We start from the raw sequence: 7,816 nt of genomic DNA on the forward strand, positions 1-7,816 counted from the left end.
CTAATACGGTTTGACCGTCAACCTGGCTGTTCCTTCTAATTCGGTTCGACCGTCAACCTGGCTGTTCCTTCTAATTCGGTTCGACCGTCAATCAGGCTGTTCCCCTCTAATTCGGTTCGACCGGCAACCAGGCTGTTCCTACTAATACGGTTTGACCGTCAACCTGGCTGTTCCTTCTAATTCGGTTCGACCGTCAACCTGGCTGTTCCTTCTAATTCGGTTCGACCGTCAATCAGGCTGTTCCCCTCTAATTCGGTTCGACCGGCAACCAGGCTGTTCCTACTAATACGGTTTGACCGTCAACCTGGCTGTTCCTTCTAATTCGGTTCGACCGTCAACCTGGCTGTTCCTTCTAATACGGTTCGACCAGGCTGTTCCTTCTAATTCAGTTCGACCGTCAACCAGGCTGTTCCTTCTAATTCGGTTCGACCGTCAACCAGGCTGTTCCTCCTAATTCGGTTCGACCGTCAACCTGGCTGTTCCTTCTAATTCGGTTCGACCAGGCTGTTCCTTCTAATTCAGTTTGACTGTCAACCAGGCTGTTCCTTCTAATTCGGTTCGACCGTCAACCAGGCTATTCCTTTTAATTTAGTTCCACCAACCGATAAAGAACAAAACACTTGTACACAATACCACAAGATTCATGAGGGAGATCAATGCATGCCACGATATAATTAATTTCCACCTTGCACGATAAATTGAACATGTTTGTCTACAGTATGACATATCTAATTGAATTGAATAATGAAGTTAGAGACCACATTTTGAATGCATATATATCCTACATCAATTAAAAGAGTGCGATATTGCTATAATTTCCCCAATAACAGGCCAATTAATTAATATAAGATCTGTTTTCAAAATAAATCTTTAAACAAGATGAATGTCCAAGCGTTCATAATAAATCAGTAATAAGTCTAAAATAAGGAATTAACAATCAAAATCGCTTCTTAATAAAACTTTATTTACCACATTATAAAAGTATTTATTAAGGAGCAATTTATTTTTTCAAAACGCCCTTTTTTACCAGATTTAAGACTTTTAGAAACCACGGTTACGCCATTAAGAAAACGCCAAAAATGCAAAACTGAAGCTATTCCAGAGTATGGATCTAGCAGATACCAACTAATCGGTAACAGAAATACTCACATTTAGGTTTAGGTTAGGTGAGTTTTCACTATACATACCCATATGCTGAGTGCAAATATAGCCTAAATATACCACATGTAAAGCTAGCTTTTATTGTGCAGACACATATTTGTGAATGACCAAAAAAGTCTATTCTCAAACCAAATACATTTTGTTTTAATATGAAACCCATTTGGTCATTTTCAATATATAAATGTACCATTACCCATGTCCAGTGTTTACTGCTACCTAAATGTGAACCCACAATAATATTTACATTATCATTGTACTTCATTTTGTTATTGAAGATACGTATTAAGCGGTATCAAAGCAGAGCTTAACGTTCAACGGTTCAACCGTTTAACTCGAGTTAGTTTTAATATATAATTCAATTCAATTAGAGTTAAAAATTGATTATTGTTTCACTGCTAAAATGATGGCCTAAACGGACGACATTGCGACTCTACAGAGCTTATGTTTGTTGTTGACAATGAACACGACGTTAGATAAAGAAAATAGTACAGGTGATTCCTTTCTGCGTATTCCGTCTTTGCGTATTGCAGAGTTATCTTCTCTTGGGAGCAGGTATTGATTGTTACGTCATTGGTTTGTGCGAGAAAATTACGTCGTTTTCTCAAAAATTGATGACGTTACTCTAACAAACATGTGACGTAACAATCAATACCTGCTCGCAAGAGAAGATAACTCTGCAATACGCAAAGACGGAATAACACAATACAGTGCTGTATATGTATTGTTTTCTCTACTATCAATTACACACTTTATGGTTTAACCTTGAAAATAAGGAGATGAATTCTTAACTTCAACGATGTGAAGTCGACCATAGAATAGAAAACAAAATATCCACGTCTTCCTCCCATTAAATCGTCAATTGAAGTTCGTCATTTCGGTCACCATACAAAACACCGAAGACCAAACGGAATTAGTTATACACTTCGGAACAAGGGCATCAGACACGATGTAGGGACGAGACACAGGAAAATAGCGTTTGTTTCAATGGCGATGACACGGAAGGGAAGGAAATCGATGGAAGTTAACGGCAAGTACAACAGAAATTAAGAAATCAAAACATTGTTACCGCATGTAACAGAAACGTTTGATGCTCTAGACGGCCTTGACCCTTTAGGGGTGGCATGCTTTAGCTAAATTAAAGAACACACATTTCCTTTAACAGACAATTCATTGTGTCTTATGTTGGAGTTTATTAAGGTGATTTCACTAAATAACGACAACTAAAATTGCGTTCGCAAGCTTGAGTATGGTATGCTTGGGGCAGATCAGAGTATTTCTTAAGCAACATAGAGAGCAACATCTGAGTATCTTCTACACTAAAGCATACAGATGTTGTTCTCTCAAGAGGCATAATGTACATCGTAAGTTTGGTCAGGCTTTCATTAATGAAGAAAATAACTTATTCATGGAGTTATCGTAAGGCAATTCACTTTCTATTTTTACACCAATCGCAATTCAATTTTTTTTTTTACTCTCATCTTAATTTTGCTCCTCATTATATTTATGTGTGGAAATCATTATGAAAATTAATTTCATTATTTTTCGAATGTAATCAATATGAAAGAGAAAGGCAATTGTTAGTAATATGTGTATGGTATTATAATCTTAGACTTACTATAAACTGGCAGTTCAAATTTGTCTTTTTGGGAAAACATCCATGTATTTAAATCAGCACAGAAAAATTGAAGACAGTGGTAGGTTCTTAATTCTCTCTCTCTCTCTCTCTCTCTCTCTCTCTCTCTCTCTCTTATAGTTTTAGTTTGTCCTTTATTACACATTGTATTCTTACGATGTTGTTTAGCTTTGTAGTGTTGTCGTCCGCTTGTCAGTATTTAAGGAGACAGTTTCATATAAACACGGACTTAGATAGCAATCTAATCTAATTCCGTGATATAAGTATTTATATACTTTTTCTGAATCCTGTACTTATGTATATTATGTATAACATGAAATAAACTGAAATAAACTTTGGTTTAAACAAAACAGATAAATGAAATTCAGCATCACGTGACAAGTATAATCCACCAATGAGTTTTTCCCTCTTATGAGTTTCGACTTTTGCTCTATATGGGCCTCTTCCAGTAACATTTAATTGTACATTTCTTAGTTACATTGTGTCTTCAATAGTTCAAAACATCTTTATTTCTATTGTGTTAATTTTCAGCCGTTCGATCAGCTTAACGTTGTTTGGATGCAAAATACAGTAAAGTTGAAATGTCTAAAAAAGGCTAAATATAGTTTTACGAAAGACTCAGGATATTGACTCGGTCACTTGTAGATTTAAGAGTTGTCCCTCTTTGCACGCTGTAGTGGGACTTTTGTTCGGTCGTGTAATCCTGTATGATCTTATTGTGTTAATAACGTTAAGGATCCCCAAGACAACGCCAAAACAACCCGCTACCATGTACATTGGAAACTTGATTTGTACCATTACTGAGCCATTGATAAACCATTTTCAGAGTAAAAAAATCAAAGATAGAATCAGACAGACTATTAATAATATTGTAATGTAAACATACACCATGGCCAGACCAGGTTTCCAGCCCTGAACCTCGCATTATTATACTGTCTCTTTAACCTAGCTACTGCGCTACCTGGCCAATGTCACTCGGTACCAACACCGTGCCACATTTCAATAAATTCGAAGCGAAATTAAATGGAGGTGACTGTCATTATATAAAAACTGCAGTGAAAATTCCTTGTGTGTTGCCTGCGGTGGGACAGGTATCCTGAATTAAAACTCAACACTGTATGGAGACTAGTCGGGTTATAACAGGAAGAATAGCGAGAAAATGGCACGTGACTGATATCTTTTCCCAGGTATCAGTTCAAAGTAGCTGCTGATCTTCCATCGGCCTGTCAGATCTAGCCCAAGCTTATCAAACGCTCTGTAAATTAAAGAATATTACTTAGCTTGATATGTCTATTGGAAGGCATTCTTGATGTCGTAAAAAGTGCTATTCGTTCCTGAATTTGTCTCAACTCCAATAATGCTTTCTTGCTGGAAAAATCAAGAAATTTTCTGTAAGTTCAGGAACGTGGGGCCATATCACACGATAGATTCGTACATTTCAAAACACACGAAAGAATTCAATATCTATTAAACTCAATATTCTGTTATCCTGAAATGGTGGTAAGGATGACTACAACGACGATGGTTATGTTTTTCTATCCGATGACTGGTTTTGTTTATGACAACTATAATTAATTCGTAATACATGTATGTCAACTTACACACAGGATAAATGTGACCGTGAAGTTGATTAGTAATATAGTACCGATGAAGTGAAGACAACTGCAACAACCCAGTATAAAATGGTCTGGAGTACTAGATAGTGGATGTTGCGGTATCTTTGCTATAGCATTCAAGTGAGGTGGCACTGTAAATGATACCGTTGGAAGCACGGTCCCACTACAAACAGAACAGAACACAATACATCTCCAGCACACACGCAGGCATACACACATAGGGAGATATTAGCCAGGTGGCATAGGACTAGTAGTTAGCGCCTAATTAGGCAGCTCCTGCGAATTCCTTAATATTGTATTGATTAATATATATATGCTAATTGTATTGACTGTATAAGATTGTATATCTATGTACTGTAAAGCGCTTTAGAGTGGCTTAGGTTAGCTAGACAGGGCGCTATATCAAATGTTGTATATATATATATTTTTTTATTTATTAGCTTTGATGCCGGATTAACTCATTGTATGTAATTATTGAACAAAACTTACAAAATGTCTTGTTTGTCAAGTCTGAAATTATTAATACGGTTAAATTTTCTCGGTATTTTCAGAATCCAACACAAATAGACCATCACAAATGCACTTAAGCCAAAACGAGCTTCAAACGTGTTCGGTCTCAACAATTTCAAAATAAAGATAGTTAGTTCAATTTTACAGAAATACGGGCGTTTTCTACCTGAATTCGAATATCAATTAGTACATATTTAATGCTTAATTTCAAAATTTAGAAAATAAAAACCCAAGTTCACTTTTATCTGGGGTATCTTTTAACAGTAAGCATCTCTAGGTGGTTGGGGTTTCAAATTGTACACATGGAGGGGCTGACCCTCTCCCCGAGGACGCTGAGGGGCAGGGCCTCTAGGAGATTTAGTATAGAAACAAACACCCCGTGTATCAATACTTGGTGCTCAACCATAGAACAAATCAACAACCGGAAGACAAGAATTCGATAAAAACACGACTGGAGCAAAAGGAAATTGAAAAACGAAATAAAGTAGCGGATTAAGGTGACAGCAGAAAGAAATATTTGATCGACGGATGCGAGGACACGTTAGGTAGGGCAGATTTCGACTGTTTATCTGATATATTGATGTTACCGTAGAAATCTACACCTTACGGCGTAATATCGGCGTTTTACCGAGGGCTTGGCTTCCCCTAATCGTTATAGGAAAGACGTTACTCGGGGAGGAGTCATCTGCGTTAAATAGGAAATGTTACTAAGGAACAGACATCTTAGTAACGGAGTAAAATAGGAAAGTGTTACTAGGGGAACGGACACCTTAGTAACGGCGTAAAATAGGAAAGTGTTACTAGGGGACCGGACACCTAGTAACGGAGTTATATAGGAAAGTGTTACTAGGGGACCGGACACCTAGTAACGGAGTTATATAGGAAAGTGTTACTTGGGGAACGGACATCTTAGTAACGGAATTATATAGGAAAGTGTTACTAGGGGACCGGACACCTAGTAACGGAGTTATATAGGAAAGTGTTACTAAGGAACAGACATCTTAGTAACGGAGTAAAACAGGAAAGTGTTACTAGGGGAACGAACATCTTAGTAACGGAGTTATATAGAAAAGTGTTATACTAAGAGAACGGACATCTTAGTAACGGAGTTAAATAGGAAAGTTTTACTAGGGGAACGGACTTCTTAGTAACGGAGTTATATAGGAAAGTGTTACTTGGGGAACGGACATCTTAGTAACGGAGTTATATAGGAAAGTGTTACTAGGGGAACGGACTTCTTAGTAACGGAGTTAAATAGGAAAGTTTTACTAGGGAAACGGACTTCTTAGTAACGGAGTTATATAGGAAAGGGTTACTAGGGGAACAGACACCTTAGTAACGGAGTTATATACGAAAGTGTTACTAGGGGAACAGACATCCTACAACGTAGAAATGGCGTTATTTAGGACAAATGTTACTAGAAATTCATCTTTACTAGGGGAACGGACACCTTACTAACGGAGTAAAATAGGAAAGTGTTACTAGGGGAAGAGACAACTTAGTAACGGAGTTTAATAGGAAAGTGTTACTAGGGGAACGGACATCTTAGTAACAGAGTTATATAGGAAAGTGTTACTAGGGGAACGGACACCTTAGTAACGGAGTTAAATAGGAAAGTGTTACTAGGGGAACGGACATCTTAGTAACTGAATTATATAGGAAAGTGTTACTAGGGGAACGGACATCTTAGTAACGGAATTATATAGGAAAGTGTTACTAGGGGAACGGGCATCTTAGTAACGGAGTTAAATAGGAAAGTGTTACTAGCTTAGGGGAACGGACATCTTAGTAACGGAATTATATAGGAAAGTGTTACTAGGGGAACGGACACCTTACTAACGGAGTAAAATAGGAAAGTGTTACTAGGGGAAGAGACAACTTAGTAACGGAGTTATATAGGAAAGTGTTACTAGGGGAACGGACACCTTACTAACGGAGTAAAATAGGAAAGTGTTACTAGGGGAAGAGACAACTTAGTAACGGAGTTATATAGGAAAGTGTTACTAGGGGAAGAGACAACTTAGTAACGGAGTTAAATAGGAAAGTGTTACTAGCTTAGGGGAACGGACATCTTAGTAACGGAATTATATAGGAAAGTGTTACTAGGGGAACGAACACCTTAGTAACGGAGTTATATAGGAAAGTGTTACTAGGGGAACGGACATCTTAGTAACAGAGTTATATAGGAAAGTGTTACTAGGGGAACGGACTTCTTAGTAACGGAGTTAAATAGGAAAGTGTTACTTGGGGAACGGACATCTTAGTAACGGTGTTAAATAGGAAAGTGTTACTAGGGGAACGGACATCTTAGGAACGGAGTTATATAGGAAAGTGTTACTAGGGGAACAGACATCTTACAATGTAGAAATGGCGTTATTTAGGACAAATGTTACTAGAAATTCATCTTTACTAGGGGAACGGACACCTTACTAACGGAGTAAAATAGGAAAGTGTTACTAGGGGAAGAGACAACTTAGTAACGGAGTTTAATAGGAAAGTGTTACTAGGGGAACGGACATCTTAGTAACGGAATTATATAGGAAAGTGTTACTAGGGGAAGAGACAACTTAGTAACGGAGTTTAATAGGAAAGTGTTACTAGGGGAACGGACATCTTAGTAACTGAATTATATAGGAAAGTGTTACTAGGGGAACGGACATCTTAGTAACAGAGTTATATAGGAAAGTGTTACTAGGGGAACGGACACCTTAGTAACGGAGTTAAATAGGAAAGTGTTACTAGCTTAGGGGAACGGACATCTTAGTAACGGAATTATATAGGAAAGTGTTACTAGGGGAACGGACACCTTAGTAACGGAGTTAAATAGGAAAGTGTTACTAGCTTAGGGGAACGGACATCTTAGTAACGGAATTATATAGGAAAGTGTTACTAGGGG

Source organism: Mizuhopecten yessoensis, unplaced genomic scaffold (genome assembly GCF_002113885.1).
Source record: "Mizuhopecten yessoensis strain PY_sf001 unplaced genomic scaffold, ASM211388v2 scaffold827, whole genome shotgun sequence".
In the NCBI taxonomy this organism is placed as follows: domain Eukaryota; kingdom Metazoa; phylum Mollusca; class Bivalvia; order Pectinida; family Pectinidae; genus Mizuhopecten; species Mizuhopecten yessoensis.